This window comes from Aythya marila (genome assembly GCF_965140915.1).
Source record: "Aythya marila genome assembly, chromosome: 7".
Taxonomy (NCBI): domain Eukaryota; kingdom Metazoa; phylum Chordata; class Aves; order Anseriformes; family Anatidae; genus Aythya; species Aythya marila.
Window position 1 is genome coordinate 3,415,262 of NC_139048.1, and position 18,989 is coordinate 3,434,250.

The window sequence follows — 18,989 nt, forward strand, 5'->3', positions numbered from 1 at the left end:
GCTGAGAAGACAATGCAATCACCTAAGACTTTCAACACATGTTGATCTTACAGTGTGTTTACAGTTGTTTTTTTTTTTTTTTTTTTTTTCTTGACCTCAATTGCATTATCTGGAACAGCTTATTTTTCATACACCACGTTTACATTAGCATCAACTAGATTAGCACCACAGAAGTCATTTTATGTTGTAATTAAAAGTAACTTACAGCATGGCATCATTAATAATAACATTCAAATTATTGTTCGTATCTATTACCAAAACTTCAGCAGATACCTAGAGACAAAGTAGGTCATTTAAAAGAAAGCCTTGAGAAATGTCAGGATGGCAGCTAGCATTCCCAAATATCATTACCTGTGTCTGATAGTAAGATTGAAAATTTGACTTTGCTGAAGGAACTTTGTAATTTTCTCTAAAACAAATGTCTATGACTGTCTGAATCATTCATACTTAAGTAATACAAGTACCATATTTTCTGTCATTTAATTTGCTGGCTATAGCATCCGAGTCCCACTGAAATTAGCCTTGAATATCAAAGCTATGCTGGAAAACAGGCCAGTGCCACTTGCCATTCAAGTGTTACCTTCTTGACAGTCTGTCAAGGCCTGGGGGACAAAGTCTTGGTTTGTGCTTGATTTAGTCAGGAGGTTTGCCTTGGCTATTGCCCATGAGCAGGCTTGTGTAGAGATAAGCAAGGGCTTTGTCTCTGCTCCAGTTTTTCTTCTTGTGGAAGAAGCCTTACATTTCAGTCCATTCTCTACTTCCATAAAAACATTACAAATTGTTATGTGTACAAAAAAAACATCTTCTACACCCATCTAAGGGTCAGTAACAGGAATGAACACACCAGGACTCCTGCAGCCAGCAGACAAGTGGCACAGTACAGATCACCCCAAAGCCACCCTTCCACGACATTCAAGCTCCTTTGCAGACTCGTCCCTGCCGTTTTCCCTGACCTACACCCAGAGCTCCTGAGCAGTGCTCAAGGGCCGGGTGTGCTGGCAATTACACCGTACAGGTGGTTGCAAGTTAGTCCTCAGACCTCAAGGCAAAAAAAAAAAAAAATCCCTCAGGTGCTGTCAGGTTTTTTAAACAAATATGTTTTGTGGATGATTAAGATGCATATGTGTGTAAAGCAATTTTGAAAAGTGCCTGAAATTGCATCTTAGAAGTAATGTACCTAGCGTCCTTGTTTTTTTTCTGCCCAAATGACTCTTCAGCTACTACCATTCAGATTGCAAAGTGTCACTGAAGTGCTGGAAGAATTAAGAAATCATTTTAAAACTGAACTCCATTTCTCTCACATTTGAAGACAGCATTCACTACTTGTGCCACATTTTTTCCTACTGCAGCGAACCAGTAAGAGCAGCGGTTTTGCTCATCTGTTGATCAGCTCTTACTGAAATGCCAGCATCACTTGGCAACCCGGTCTCACAAAACACAAAGGCACAACACTAAAAATATGACTTTAATGAGCTTTGCCAACATCTGTTGGCTGGGGCTCCTGTACATAAACTACAAATCCTGCAAACTTTCCCCACGCCTGAAGGGTTCATGGCATGGAGACGTGACCCCTGCCCACTTTATGGTGGGGCCTCTCCCCAAAACCCTGCACGGGTCAGGGCTGGAGGGGACGGGGTGGGGGGGCTCAGAAGACACCCTGCTTTCTCCCCACACTGTCACCATGGAGCTTTGGGGGTGCTTCTCCTCTGTGAGGGGAACAAGAGCCCACCATGGCAACCGTGGTGTGCCGGGGGCTACCGGCCAGAGTGGCAAGGGCCAGCGGCATGCACGGAGCCATGCCCAAGGACAGGTGGCCCAGCCCCAGCGCAGAGCGCCCCGGTGCCTGGGTAAGGGGCGGTGGGAGGGTTTTTCTTAAAAGACGAAGCTGCACAGGACTTTTTTTTAAAACCTTGAAGTGGATGAAAAGCGATGTGCTGAGGGTGACGTCCCTCAGGGAGGAGAGCCCCCAGGCTGCCCTCCTGAGTCACAAGTGTTTTCGGGGGAAGCGGTGCTCTGCACTCCCAGCATTTATGAGGAAAAAGTGTCCTATATATTCACAAAAACCATACTAACGCAGTCTCAAACTGAGGTTTTTATTTATTTATTTTTTCCTTCAGTTTTCCAGCAATGCTTGAGGTCTTTTACATTTATCCCTAATTGATGGTCTCCTGGGAGATGCCAGCCGGCATTTCCTCCAGCTCCCGCCGTCAGCGGCCTCTCGGCAGTGATGGCGCAGCACTTTTTTCACTCCCTTAAGTCCTCGAGCCTAGAATTTCTGAGTCATTCCCCAAAAGTTTTGTGCTTTCAAGCCTCCTGTCATACAAGTGCAGGAGTAGCGTGGGGAAAAGAAGGAAAAAGAGACAAAGACGTTAAATGGTTTTACGAGGCAGAATATCATTATAAAAACAATTTCCGGAAAGTTCCTGCAAAAATAATGTTCTTGTCCATTTTACCGATCCATATCATAAGTTTTTGGTAGTGCTTGCACTGTGTGGGGGAGGCTCCCGATGCTCCTAAGGGCCACTAGGTGCTGCTCCAACACCAATAATACAAAAACAACTGAGAAAACACAATTTCGCCCACATTTCTGATCTGATTTTTTTCTTTTTAATTGATCGTAATGTTCACTATTTCCTAGTTTGCTCATGTTGGAGGATGCCAGAGTCAACCTGAGTCAACCACCAGCTCTGCCCTGAAGCAGGCCCAGGACGCGCAGGCGGCCCAGCACATGGAGGGCAGGCTGCCGCTCACATACAGGGCTCGGGAGCAGGTGAGTTACCAGCTCTGCAAAATTCAGCCCATTACAGACACTTTCTGCACGGTACCGCTTGATAAAGTTTAAGAATAGCACTTAGATTTGAGGTAGTTAGCAGGGCAGTTGCAGCTTTGTGCCTCAAGGAGTGAAATTGTCGGCAGTGCAAAGGGAGAGATGTATTTCACTGTTGCTTGGCTACAGTTTGGGGTACTCAAAGTCCTGCTGGTCTCCAGTGCCAGTTACTTTTCCCTTTTATTAGTTATTATAGCTGTCTGAGACACACTTATGTGCCAGGATATATTATGATCGATCTCAGTCCAAAATCTGTGTGTAATGTAGCCCTATAAAAGCATTTAATTGAAATTTGACAACCCATTTTGAATTGTCAGAAATTGTGAATATTCAAACGAAGAATTATTTTTGCTTATTAAAAGGTTAGAAACTTCCTATCTGAAACATCGTTGAGATTTCCTTCATTATGAGAATTGAGATAATTTTGGAAACAATCAGCAGCAATTTTAAATCCTATTTAAAATCTTACATTTTCATAAGCACATCTTTATGTCCTGTTTTTATCATCATGCTGAGTTTTGCTTTACACACCCACTTTGCACACAGAATATTTTCTCTTTTCATTTTCTGTAAGCATAGCAATTATACTGAGTTCATTTCACAAATTTTGCTATAATGAAGGGCAGAAATGGGCAAGCAAGGAATATTTAAAAGGGTAGCTTGTAGCTAGTGAAAAGGAGACAATTATAACTATACATGATGCTGATTTTCTATCTTTCTGAGGAGCATCCGGCCGTAAACACTGTTCGGAAAGAACCAGGTTAGATAGATGTTTATCAACACTAGTATGACTGTTTACCTGATGTTATGCCTTGTGTTGAGCAACCCTTCACTGTTGAAAAGCATTAGTGGAATTCCTCTCTCTCATTAATCAAGAATTAAAATGAGGTTAGTACTAAGAGTACAAACAAGCATCGAAGGCTAAAATTTGATGTCTTGTGAACAATCTGAGGAGGAAGATGACATATGTGACATTTTACAAAGAATGCTGATGAGTGTTGGAAGCTCACTGCATGCGAAGCTGGATATTTCTAATCTCTTTGTATGAGGGAACTCGCTCACTGTGAGGTTAATTAATTATCTAAGAAATATAGTACTTTTTAAGCTTATATTATATCTCATTTATTACTTTGTGGTAGGCATGCAATTATTCTGTAAACGATTTTTGTAAACATTACTTAATATGGGGAATCCTTCCAAGAAATTATATTTAACATGTAGCATCTTGATTTTCAATTTTCCTGTAGCATATAGGCACTAGTAATAAACACTACTCCTAAAATGTTCAGATTGATGTGTAATTGCACTAGGAAATTTTAGTAAGTCTAATATTTTACTGTCTTTGAAGTTGTTTATTTTTAAGCACATCCAGAAGAATTTATCTGTTGAACTTACCAGGCTACGGTCTGCTTGAATCTATACGAGAGAACAAGTGAACGTGTGGTATCTCCCCTCAAATATAGAGAATATGTCTAGTATATCATATAGGCTAAGATATGATCATGCAACTGGACTGCAATGCAATCAGGCAAATTCTGTATTTGATCAGTCTTCTTCCTCAGGCAGGCCTTCAGTTATATTTAGAACTAATTCAGGTTTTATCTCATAAAATCCACTTATTCTTGAAACACATTTAAAAATATATATTTTACTATTTTACATTAGAATTTCCTCTTCTGTTTGGAGGTGAATATCATAGTTGGAAGATGAAAAATGTATTCCACATTGGTAAAATTAAAAAACACTAGAGCATTTACAGAGAAAATAAAAACCCCAACATTAAACAGGAAAATAATGTTTGGGGAAGAACAGAGGCCATCTAATAGTCCAGAAGAGCTTTCAGTGTTTATTTTTTTGCTATTTTAAAAATATGCTAATGATATATAATAAACAAACTTTAAAAAATAAATACGTTAAATTACCTCTTTTTTTACAGTTGTCCTTTTTTCTTCTAAAATTCTTGTTTCATTTTAGAGTCTGGATGAACATTATGTTAAAAAATGGAATTATAAATTAGTTATGTGATTAATACCTCCTCCGCTTCCCCTGCAACAAGCAGTGTACATGACATTCAGTACATAAATCATAGATTAATTCAGTTTTGAGGTCCCTTTTGTAGTTCATTTTAATTAGCTTTGGGCTTGCTAGTGAACAAAACAAGGCAATCCTGACATATATCTCGTATTTTGTTGCTTGTATGTAACATTTCTTATTTGAAAATTCATGCTTTTATATTAATCATGTATATGTTCAACAAGTCAAGGGAACACAAATCCTCCTGATTATTTTGTAAAAAATAAAAGGAAAAGAAAAAAAAGAGTCCATTTTGTCCCAATAAAATTATGTGTAAATGAAGATTTAACATATGAAAGTGACTTCTGTGTTAGAATGGAGAGCTGTAATTTCAGCATCTGCCAGAATGTAAGAACTAAGACTAGTAGACTCCAAACAAAGTATGTGAAAATTCATATTTTTTTTCAAATATTTTTTTTTTCAGAGAGCAGTGAAAAACAACTTCCCATTTTCTTCTCATGACAACAGACACTGCCTACAGAATGTGGGAGAATATTTTGATTTTGTAAGTACCCAACACTGAGAAAAATCAGCGAGATTGTTATCTTTTCTCTCCCTTGCAAAAATTATCAATGCTTTAAATTGTGAGAAAAATGTAAATAGCAAAGAAAAAACACACTTTTTATTAGCATAGGGATGTGACTTCTCTGGGACTGGCACATGTATACAGCAGCACAGATGGTCATTGAGAATTCAAGAGGAACATAAAACTCTGTGATCTGTGTCTCTGACAGGCATTTTCTAGTGGTTCTGCTAGGTATGGCTTAACATGATTTTGTACCCAGTTACATGTCCTATTACTCAGCTAAAAGTGATTGCCTTTGGTTTTGGGGGAGTCGTAGCCACTTCACAGCCCCACAATTCACAGTCCCACATATTTGTTTCAGACTCATCTTCATCATAAGTTTAAGCAAAATCCATGGGACACCCACAATATATCTTCATACCTTATTTCCTTATTACCTTATTTCCTTTCCTATTACCTTATTACCTTACTTCCTTCATGCCTTATTTTCCGTTTCATCTCTCTTTAAACAAAAGACTGGACTAAATGTGTTTCAATGTATGCTGCAGAAGCCACAATTTTGAGATTTTAAATTATTCTGGCTTTACTGTATGTGACACAGGTTCGTGTTTTTCAGCTTTTTACATCTTTCCAGGCAGTGAAAGAAACTGAGTAGTTTACAAGGTAATGAATAAAGGAGGAAGAAGCAAACTGTGATATTGAAAGCCTCCCTGACTTTGGGCTGTGTTAGACCTAGCTTTTGGGTTTTCATAATTCATTAATACCGAGTAACCTCCATTTCTGTGCACTTCATGCAGTGTCTCACAGTTTTAGAGATACTAATCAAACATAATTTCAAATAAATGTCCTGCAAGCTACAGACTGTGAAATCAGGCTCTGTTTCTCTGTGGGGATAGTTTTGAAGACTCAGATTTCACAATCTGTCTCAGTTTCTTTGCTGCAGTCCAAACATAAAATTATTAACCTAATTCTCTGGGTTACTCTGAAGATTAGCCAAGTATAGCTAAATATCTTCAAGTATATAGTATGCTAGAGAAATACAGAGTGTAAGTGGTTTATTAGCAGTAGTAATGGATGGAAAGTCAACATATTTCCTATTATATATGCAACCAGAAATGTTCGTACAGGCAAGTCTGGCAATATTATTTTTAACTTGCTAAAGATCAACCATGAGTTCTTGAAATCGCTGTGGTAACAGCTTTGTTAACTTCCTGGTGGGGTAGTGACTGTTACAAGCTTCATCTGTGAAGCTGTGATTGTAAGTCATATGTTTACATGAATTTTTCTTTCATTCTTTTTTTCTAGGGTATGGGCCGGAGAAAGGTAGAACCAGAGAGAAGGCAGCAGAACTCACAGAACTTCTTCCTGTGGGCTCACGAATCAGTTCCTAGCAGTGAGGATGGCTTAACCATTTATCAGACATCATTTGTGAAGGATCAGAATACTGAGAGCCCATTCTGTAGGCGATACCCAAAACACCACACCAAAGAATCTCACACTGACAAATCTGCTCCTGAGAATGAAAAAAACGTGCAACCAAACAAGTCATCATAATTATAAAAACACCTCTGTAGCGCTGCCTTACATAATCAGAGCCTTTTCTGGAGATCTGAACTAGTTGTCACTCAAATGAATGATGAAATAAACGTGTAAAGTGAATAAAGTGGTAGTGTAGCTGTGAGTTCTTTGAAGTCAGCAATCCTGTGTTACTCTGAAAACATGCATTACTGTAAAAAAAAATAAAAAATGAAGAAAAGCATTATGAGGAAAAGCATGATTGTACATACTTCTAGAAATACCTGTATTAGGAGAACAGAGGTAGTGACTATACTTGTGTTATTTGATACTGGTTGATCCTCATCTTCACACAAAAGCTCCTTCAGCTTCAGAATCAATGGCACGGCTATACCTCAAGCAGCTGACAGCATCTGTGTTGACAGAAGTATATAATGGAACTGGATCCTTGAGGGTTCACCACAGCAGGGAGCCAAAACTGCATGTTCAGATAGGAGATAAACTTTACTGAAAGGTTTTATGGAGATGAAGGCATGTTGCTAGCCGTTAGGGAAACTAGATAACAAAGAAGCTGAGCATTAGATTGCTGTGCAAAATAACTGTGATGCTTTGTTGTAACACAGCAGTTGTGTAAGTAAACAATGAAAGGATGTGGCAGGCAATGTTTGTGTGCCTGTGTGGTAATTCTAGAAAATGGGATTGTATGTACATACGTGTCATTCATGGCAGTAAGGCAAAAAACAGCTCAAGCTGAAAGTGCAAGGCTGCATAAAAGTTAGTTTCAAGTAGACTGGCTCTGAACAGAACTGATGGTTTTATAGTTACATGTCCCCGAGGAGGTGAATTCAGAACCAATCCTCCAAGCACTCTGCTCCCAGGATACTTACTGACTTTAGTTATGGGAGGCATTACAGTCAGACCTCCAAATAATGTGTTTTCCTCTTCTGGATCATTTCCATTAATATCAATAAAATAAAAGACAAAACTATGTATCTTAAAACATACTATAAATAAGCTTGTTGCTATGCAAAATATTTTTTTTCTTTGTTTACAAGATAAATGGAAAAAATAAACTCTAATCCCTTAGAATTTCTTGCACTGTAACAGATGCCAGAAAATGAACTATGTTAAGAAATGATTTCTTCCTTTCAGTAAACAGATCCATCTTCTTGTATCGGCTTGCAACGGGTGATCTTTCTGTGTGCCATCAGCACAGATTATATTAGAACATTTCCCCAAACATGTAGCAATTTTATGAGCACATGCTGAAATAATAAACTTTTTATATATGAAGTCTCCCTTACTAAAGTTCTTGGAGTATACACACAATATGCAGAAATGCAAAACATCATAGAACAATGTAAAAACAGATAAAAAGCCAAGCAACATAGTGTGATTAAAAAGAATAATTTTTTTTCAAAGACTGTCTGCCTGACAAGTCTCAAGTCAGAATTTCCAGAGCTTTAGCCAACAATTTCATCTCCAAACCGATTCAAAACTAATGTGTGTGCCAATCACATGGTAAATGAAGTACCCCATGCTGTTTGGCATACTCAAGAGGGCAATCTTGGACCTCCATCAGAAGGAAAAAACACATTCTTGCTACATTGGTAATGTTTATCTATGGTCTAACATTACAACATTACAACTGGATATAGTGAACTAAATTGCTGTAGTTTGTTATGCCTTAAAACACCAGTAGGAAATTCCAGATTTTTTTTTTTCACTTTTTTTTTTTTTTTCTTTTCTCAGATTTTGACTCAAATATAGATTTATTTTAGTAGTAACCGGATTCGTCTCGTTACATGTTCTCAGCATTATGATAGAGATTTTGGAGGAGAAACTGTAGAGCTCATGCAACCTCTGTACAAATTGAAACACACTGTGCTGGGCTGAACAAAACTGGTGATTCCCACATACCACATGCTCTGACTGTGTTTCTTTAGTAAATAACATGAGATGCAATACGCTGAATTTTGAACTGAATGATAAAAGCCCCAGACAAATTCCCCAGAAAGTCATATCCTTGTATAGTTTGGATAAAATCATTGATTTTATTTCATCCTTTCACAATAATGTCTCTGAGAAGAAGTCCCAATTGCGTTAAAATACATTTCGATATTTTTATTTTCCTTCTTCTTCTTGGGGGATGGGAGAAAGCGGAGGAGGTCTGGTAACTCCCATAAAGGTTTCCTAGTCAGTGCAGGAAAGCGCTGCCGGCTGGTAGTTAATTAGGATCAGATGGGTGGAGGTAGGCTCAGCACAATGAGCACACTATGGGTTAACTCAGCCAAATACTGCTCTGGAGAGGCAGAGGGTTTAGGGGGTATGCTCTACCTCATGCTCAGAGTGTTTTGCTTTTTTTTTTTTGCAAAGTTTCCTTGAACAGGATCTTCAACAACTTGTGCACAGCCAGAACCTCTGTACAGAAACAGACTTTGTCCTTTTGAACAAGCAGCAGTTGTAACACTCTGTTTTTTCTCCTGAGCCTACATCAATTTGGGGACTGTCTGTACAGCTTTCTTAAGCAGTCTCTTTCACTTTAGTTTAAAAGTTATTTCAGTATGTTAGCTAAATTCACAGAATTCAAGCAAAATTGATCAACGGAGTTTAAACCAAGGGAATAGACACAAGGCTATAAGTTCCTTTGGTTAAATGAGTTGATACTCCTCCACTGAACCTGGCAACTGGCTAAGATTGTTTAATTAATATGTTTTGAGCTGAAGAACAGCAGCTTTGTCACTTACCTTTCCATGCCCTCCGTCAAGAGAGCCCATTTCTCAAGTTGTATCAGGTCACCTGCATTGGAATATGGTTTTATGTTTGTATTTGGATGGTTATGTACACATTTAAAGAATTTTTTTTTCTTTTTTTCTACCCTATGCACTGATAACTAGATCTGATAAAATGGTCTCACTCCAAGCTGCGTTTACGTGGAGCACGTAGCCTTCTGGTAAGGTAGATGTCAGCCTTCCTTCTGCAGTTGTTCCACTTATAAAATGCCATGACCTATGAAATACAGTCATTTTCACCCTGATAGGCAAACTGCTGACGTGGTGCGATAGCAGATGAGTTTGGTTTTCATACAATAGGGGGCAATATATAAATTTTTCCTTTTGTTTACTTGCTCTCTAAAGCAGCTTAAGGAAGGAGGATGCTTGATGCCCGAATTGCCTGCCCCGTGGGTTGGGTTGGGCAGGAGGTGGAGTGCTGCTGCTCTAGGGGCTGGTAATTCAGTGGGGATGCAGCAGCTTGACTTCCAAGTCATCTGCTGCTAATCGAATCACTGTGCTCATAATCAAATCCCTGCGTGTAGCTCAAATGTGGTTTCTTAGCGTGTGCTCTCAAGGTTAGTCAGAGTGAAGTAACTCGATATAAATGGTGCACTGAAGATGAGTATTTTTTCCCTCCCCAAGCTAGCAATTCTGTTGCAGATCTGTCTAAACCCACAACTGGTGCTGTTTTATTCACAGCGATGTATTTCAAGAAGTACAATCTTTTTAGTGTAGATAATATTAATCTTTATGAAATGTTCTTATACTGGGTAAGCTTTTCCCTAGCCAAGTGAAATACTAGAATAATTATAATAGTGCTATTGTTGAACCACAAGTATAGATCTCTGTCTAATAGAAAAGTGATTGTGCTGGTCGACAAGAAATACTCCTGAAGCACGTAGGAACTTTGGATTAGGCATCTCTCTGTTTAAATCAGCTTTTAACTTCCCTCTGTCACTGCTGCATCATCTGATGACACAGATCACTAGGGGAAAAAACAGAGACTCATTCCACTCGGGGATGAGAAAGGACTATGTACAGATATATATATATATATATATATATCAAACATCTTGCTTTATGCATGCCTCCCTGACAAAGTATGAAAAGAATAAGCTGTTAAAACATTATCTCTGGAATATCAAATTAAAGGGAAGCCTATTCAGCAGGGAAGGAATCCTAACTGACCTTAATTTGGATGTATGGCAATAGTGGGTGTGAACGAACCATTAGAGCCCCCGATTTATGATTCAGTCAGGCAGCTGTGCAGCATTTATGAAAAGCACATTGTCAGGTTGCTGTCCTGTCAGATCCCGGTTTATTGTACTTCCATATAGTCACCTGAAAGTGAAGCATCTCAGGTCATCCTCTCTGAAATGTTGCATACAGAAAGGAACCAAGCTTGAAATAGGCAATTTTCAGACCAACAGAATCAAAGAAGACCCAGGAGACGTGTAGTCCTACTTCCCACTCAGACTGGTGGCAGCACGGGATCGGCTCAGTTGTGGCTTTCTCAACCTGATCCTGCCTTCAGTACCGAGGGGATAACAACATCTCTCAGCCTGCTAATGGGAGGTGCTTCTCAAAGCCTTCATCTCTCCTGAAGCCTGGAAATTGAAATCATCTTTGAAAAGCCTGTAAAACAGGTGGGGCAAAAAAAGTGAACTTGCATTTTCTTGTTCTCCTTCTTTCTATAGATAATGTGCAGCTAATTTTGTATGCACCAGAAGTGGAAACTGTCCTTTCCAAGATGATTCATTTAAACCCCTATTAATCTACCATTGGATGCAAGAGACACCATTAAGGCTCCCACAGGTACCTAAAATGCTGTTTCTGGAGAAGTCCAATGTGCCTTAGTCTTGATAGCACCAAGCACACACCTCTATAGGGAAAAGGTCCACAAATTAATGATTCTTCTGTCACCACTGTGCTTTAAATCAGGAGGAATGCTCAAACATTTCAAGTTCTTCAGAGGTTATGAAAAGAGCAGCAATTATCACATCTTTGTGTAAAACCTTAATTATTGCAACACCCATTGGGAGGAGGTTATTCTATGTCCCTATGCTTGGAGGAAAAAGGCTGTGGGTTTTTACACGGTGGTGCAAGTTTTCTTGGTTTTCCTTTTACTGAAACTGTCTCACATGCATGTAATATTTAGATGTTCATCGGATCAGCAAGGGGATGCTCACATATGTACATGGACGAGCACAATGATCCAGCCTAAGGTTTAGGACACCCCCAGGAGAGGGGCTTGCCTGGATCCGGGTCCTTGTATGGATTTTAAATTTGAAATAAAGATGAAGTGAAGCAAGGACTGGCACTCAGGTCTGCCTCCTCGCAGGTGAGCGACCCAGAGAAAGTCTGTGCTTTCTTTCAAGCCCGATCAATATTTAACCATTTCATACAAAATGCAGCAGCTTTGGCAGAAGGGATATAGGATGGTCTCTTCTCCAGACTACCCCAAACAGTTCAGAAATGCAGAAGAATTTTAGGAATATTTTCTTTCACCTTGCTGCAGAACGTGTGGGAGTAGTCAAATGACAATCATAAAGCACTCCACTAATTGTAATGAGTTAATCCTTACGGTAGAGTAGCACCACGAAGTACTTAAGTAGCAGTACTCATTTTACAGATGACTTAATTGTGGCACGCTGCACTGGCTGATTACTTGAAGTCCCCAAGTCAGCAGCAAAGCCGTGGCTATAAAATGGAGCCAGGGCTCGACTGGTAGCCTCTTGCTGTAGGCAGGGCCTCTTTCCCTGTGCACAGATTTCCTGAAGAGCTTCATTAGAGACCTCGTGGTCTGTCTGTGTATTTTTTAAGAAACTGATGGCTGTGTATATGCTTTTATGATCTCTTTCAATATTCTATGCAATGAGACAAATCTCATCACTTGAAGGATGCTATTTCCAAAATAGGAGTGTATTTTAAATGTAAATGAACACTCAATTTCCTTCTCTCATTCTGTCACCCCTCCCTCCCCAAATAAAAGTCATATTTAGGTTGTCCAGCGTATTCTAATGCCTACAAACAGCAGTGCCTACATGTGAACAGACCAATGGAAGTAGCACATGCAGTGTTCAGAAGTAAATTCTTGTGGGATCAGGGTCTATAATACTAACCAGACATTCAGGCCTCAAATGGCATTTTAGGCATGCATTAATGACCCTAAGCGACAGACCTTCTCATCTTATTGCTTAATTAATCAATGGCCCAGTGGCACATTGGCAGTACTCTTTTTCAAGCTGTGCCTCCCCTCAGATGATAATCAGATGGTATATGGCTGTATCTACTTATGGGAAAGTCAAAACCCAATAAATAAAGTTTAATTTCCTGATTCCCCTGGGATATAGTGATTCTTTTTAACAATGCTTCTTCAGTTGAGTTGAAATTAAAAAACAGCATGATCAACATATTGCATAATATTTCATGGATGGAGTTAAGTACCAGGTTCAAAGATTTGATTTTTAAAAAAAAGAAAAGAAAAGAAAAAATAAGGCCAGAGGAGAGAGTTGATACAGAGAAGACTGTTGATACAGAAGCAAAACATTTTCCATCAAAATGCTTAGTCCTGGCTTTGTTATTGATGTTAAACTCTACACTGGCAACTTTAAAGCATTACTGTAAAGGCCTTCTATGCACGTTAGAAATTAATTTTCATTTTAAATTAAGCATTGCTATCATTTGGAATAGAATTAACATTTAGTCTTAAAAATATTTTTGTAATGTGCAATACAGTTAGGTACCATAGGAGGGCAGATGTGTTGAATGGCTTTATTTTGATACATCATTTTTACTTCAGTATGGAATCTACTGTAGTGAGTTGAATTACAGGATTTCTACCCGTCTCTGAGCTCTGAATCATCTCAGAGAAATGCAACGATGTGATTCAGACGCAGAGTTAATGAAGTAGCATGTCTTCATGGACTTAAACATTCTTTTCCAGTCATTCATTTTTGATGCTTACGAAGTTCAAAGATTATTTAATCTATAGTTATTTTGTTTTGCCTTTGAGAGTTTATAATCTGACTGCAGTAACTTACTTTAATCAGAATGACAATATCCAGCAAATCAACAAAATTTGTTCTTTAATTTACTTACTTAGGTTTAATTCAACTTTTTATGATGATTTTAGCTCCGAGCTTTCAATATATGTTAATTTATACTACAGCTTTCTTTATGCTTGAAGTTAAATTCAGTCTTAAATACAAACGAGCTTCATCCTCTGAGTTAACTAATTCCATAGGAAATCTGAAATTTGAAATTCCATTCAATCCATGTTTGCCTCGTCAAGAGAGGGGAAAAGTGAATGAAACTTATTTATTTATTTATAATATATATATTATATTATATTTATTATAATATATGTATAAATAATATATATTATAATTATATATATTATATTTATTTATTTGTATTTATTTTATAAAGTTATTTATTTTAGTTAGAGGGAGAAGTGTGTGTGTACTTTCATGGCATAAATAATCCCTCTTTGGGATTGGAAGGGATCCTGCTGTGAGGGTTCCCCAGGTGCTGAGCTCGTGCTGAGGTCCCCACCAACAGGCTGTTGGATCCCAAAGCACCGTCTTGGAAAGCTGGTGTGATCTCCCTAGTCTGTCTGGTTAGCCTTGGCATCCCCCACAGCCATTATAGAAAAGTCAGGTCCCTAAGTCCCTACTGTTGTTAAACAGACTGTCCTACTCTCTTCTTGTACCGTGTGATGGGTGTAGAATGACGGCTGTCCATGGGTAATGCAACTTCTTCTGAAAATGGAGAAAAACACCTACCATATCACACTCAAAAAGTAAGATGAGCAATTTGTCTGTCTTCTATAATGAAGTCCCTGAAGTAGAAGCAGGCTTATTAAGAAGTGAAGACATTAAGAGGCACAATTTCCAAGACAAATCCAGCCTTTCAGATGCAGGAATAACTGCCTGGCACCCTGACCTTTCTTGCTGCTCGGCTAACCCCATCTCTTCCCCTTGGGACTGGCCAAGTCTCCCTGCAAATACACCGTAACGCCTGCAGGTAGGATGCAGCCCAATTCATGGCAGCATCAAGCATCTCTAAAGGAAATATGCTTAGGTCGTGGGACAGAGACGTGGCACAGTGCTACTCCGTTGTCCACAACCCCACCAACACACAGGAGGTAAACCCCGCTGAGGTCCATTTCCCTCTGCTAACATTTTTTGGGAAGCCCATGCTTACAGTTGTTCCTTCTATTCCAGTGCTGCTTCAGACTATCAGCATCTCCCGAAACTACGTTTTGTGAATGTACATCAAGGGGAAAGATCCTCCTCACCTTCATTCTCCTCTGTTCTCTGGTTGCTGTTGTCTTATTATCTAGGTTCTGATCTTATTGCCAAAATAGAAACTAAAAGTCAGTATGCAAGCTGTTACACAGGCACAGATGCTGCTGAAATCTGTAAGTAAAATTCCTAGGTCAGAACACTGCCCATCTGATAATTTCACTTATCCTGATATGCAGGTGTCTCTCTTTTTAGATAAATTCAAAATAATCTTAGCCCAGTCTCCAGTGTGCTCTTAATGTTGGTATCTAATGTGAATAAAATCTGTCACAACTGTTGGTCTGCTTACTGCACTACGTATAGGAAGCCTGTCTTCAGATTCCCTTTGCACTGTAATAAAGAGTATTTAAAGCTTTGTATTTAAAGCTTTTTTTTTTCTTTCTTTTTTTTTTTAATATATATATATATAATGGAAACCTCTCTCCCATTTTTCTGAATGGCATTACTGTGTGCTAACATGTCAGCAAAGATGGAAAAACTATTATAGGTATTATAGGCAGCTATGTTTTGCTATTTCTTCCCTACTTCTCCCCACTCCCCTTTAACTCCCCCCAGTAGGATTTTTGCAATACGTTCTAGAAATACGCTATGCACTCTGACACAAAACAATATCTCCAGCAGTAATAATAAATTAGACGCTGTGGGAATTTAAGCTTGTTCTTTTGTCCAAGGTGATATAATGGAAGTCATTCATAATGAAGAAAAAAGTAATTGTTATGCAGCATTTTTGTATTAAGCATGCCTCCCCAAATTATCCTGAGTATAAAAGAGAATGTTTTTCGAGCTTTGTTACAACCATGGTTGAGCAAATGCATGTGAATGTCCTCTTATTTGCATAGCTGGGATTTCTTAAAATACAAACCATTCATATGTTGTTAAGCTCCCTCAAGCCTTGCTACCTCACAAGGCATGTCGTAGTTTTGTCATTAATCAAAACAAAGCCAAAATCAATAAACATGCATAATCAAGACTCTCTGATTCCCATATGCAAATACACTACATATTGATGAAATGTTTCTGAATCTAAAATAGTTTTGCTCTTTTTTTCCTCTCAGGAGTCCCTGAGCCCTTTAATTTTAATATTTTATGCATTGCTATGCAAACAGTGTAAGAATGAGTTCATGTATCAGAGATAACAAGTTAAAAGATAAATGCTGGATGAATCTCCTAATACTTTTTGTTCACTTTGTTGACTTTAAAGGCGGTTTAGGCATCTGAAAGGTTGATAATTACTCGACCTTTCAAGGCTCAATCTGGCACTTGGCAAAAGCCATTGCTCTGCTGTGCGCCTTCTTGCTGGCACCAGAGCTCAGGCAAACAGTTTCACTTCATGAAAATCAGTTATTTATTATGTGCAGGGCAATGGAAATTTTAAATAATGAGGGGACAGAAGTGGTGTTCAGTCGGGACAGGTTTGTGTCCTTGGTGTGTGGCTGAGATTTTTCCAGCCCTGCCCAGGTGAGATGCAGACCTCCAGTGCTCAAACTGGTTGAGGCTCAGATCTTCTCTAACAGATCATGCACACAATTATTGCTCTATACTGAGTGCTGCCCTATGCAGTTTTGAATTCCTTATTGAACATATGTCTGTTGTGATACAAGGAACATTACTGTCTGAAGATGCATCCAAAAATGAATGCTTGACAGAAGACTCGCTAACTTCATAGGTTTTGGGGGTGTTGCCCCACTATAGCTAGGAACTTGTTTCAATGCATGGCTCAAATTAATGCTGCAAGTTTCTTTAATCTGAATCACAAACCTCGAATGAGTGAGCTGTAATGGGGTAAATCGTGTCAGTAACTCTGCTTACCTAGTTCTGAAGCTGCCCATATCCACAGCCAGTGCAAAGCACAGACCCAGGAAACAAGAGCACCAGTAATGAAAGGATAAAAATAAAACAAAATTCTGTGAAGGCCAAAGCTAAAGGAAAAGAAGGACAAAAAAGATCAGTGGTAGAAAAGCCAGCCTGCAATTAAGTTGAAAAAGTTCCTTGTTTGCTAGTCAAATAATAAGCCGTGTCAGAGCTGTAGAATTTTCTATTCGAGCATAATTGCATCTCTTGTGTATCTGTGGGACTCTGCTAACCGCAGGCACGATCCTCTCGTGAGTCATCCCCTCTGAGCTGATTTATTAACAATGTGAAAAGTTTAAAGGTGTGAAGTTTATTTTATATCATAATAAAATAAATGTGGCAGCGATCATAGATTAGGAAGCGTGGTTTCAAACTGCGAGAGTCTTTTAGGCTTATTAATTTGCTGCGGATGGGTTGCACAATGGGTCCGTCTGTTTGCCAAGCCATGCTTATTTATATTTGCTCACGGCTTGTTTTCACAACTGGGGTGTACGATAATTCCCTATGCCTTTGATAGAAATGGGTGCTCATGTGAAACAAATAGGTAGATCCTACCTGTAGCTGCTCTCCTCATGGGTGGAAGCAGACCAGAGAAGGCAACGGGGTGTTATGGATAAGCCAGGTAAAGTCGAGGGGTGCAGGGAGCTCCTCAGGTCGGGTGCTTGCTGACTTCAGTTTGTTACGAGAATGGTTTAAGGGAAATTTTTGTGGGTATTATTATTTTTTTTGTCGATTCTTTAGTGACCTGATCCAAAACTTTTCCTTTTGTAATAGGATAGAGTTTGAATTGTTATGGCAATTGCCTGTGCTACAGAGCATATTTGGCAAAGGGAAGAATAAAGGTAACTGCAGCAATGGGATGATGACCAAGGGGATCAAATGCTTCAGGCCAGAACCCCTTCTGATGTCGAGAAGCTTGCTTTCTTCACTTAAATTGCTTTGCTGCTGCTGCACAGTGCTCGATATGGGTTTGCCTACCTGCCTGTGCTTTCACCTGCCAGGATCGCTGCGTGCGCTACCAGCGCTCCAAATAGCACAGCAAGGCAGTCCTCAGCATCTGCCTTCCTACTCAATTTCCTGAGACAGAGAAAGGAGTGGGAGCTGTTGCTGTTTCTTTTGCCTTTTGCTTATACAGGCTGAGGTGGGACTTAACCCCTGACCTTTTCCTTCCTCATCTTGGTGACTGTAGTGCAGAGCTGCTGGTCCCCAAGACTTTTAGTGCCATGTCTGCTTCGTCCTGTGTTGCTCCTTACATTATGTGCATGAGATAAGCTGTGTAGTCCTCTACACCTTTGTTGTTTATTTTAATTGCAATTCGTTATTTTGATAGGTCCAAGGCTAATGAGGAATTGTTATGACCTGATGCACTTTGCACTTCTATGCTACATCTTTTTGCACTCAGTTATTTTCAAAAGTTAAAAATTCATCAGCCAAAACAGGAAAAACAAGCTACAAAGCCTATCTGGTTTTGGCAAGGATGGCAAAGGAAAATAAAACCAAAGCCATTTTTTTATTGCTTGTGGAAGGTATTCAAATAAATAAGAAATTAGACATAATGAGAGTTGCGATTCAAGTGATTCATATGTTTAAAGCTCTGGGGTTTCTTTGGCTCAAACTTTCTGAAAAAGGGTGGTGTATTTACCATTAATCACAAGCAGGGATCTTCAGTCTCCGGGACTGTCAGCCAAGCACCTCTTCTCATTGTTGAACTTGAAAAGGAGAGAATTCAAAAAAAAATAAAAATAAAAATCCTAGTGATCCTGAGACAAAGCTGTAGGGTAACAGAAAACATGATCTTCTCATCCAGGTATGAGAGCTGTAAGCCTGAACATCAGTGTGTACTGCAGCTCAGAGGACTGATATTCAGGGGGTTATTAATCTCTAGCTACATGGAATGCCATTTATATTTAGACAAACACAGCGTTTTGTGTTTTGAAAATATTTTTCATGTGAGACTTCTGAAGTGCATTGTAGAGAATAAATGGACCTCTCCTCACCCTGGAGAGGTATAATTAACCACTTGGCAGGGATAGGATTGGAACCAAGGAATCCCCCTTGCCTTTATATCCTCACCCCACTCTAAGCATCTTTGTGACCTTTTTTGGAAAAGTTTT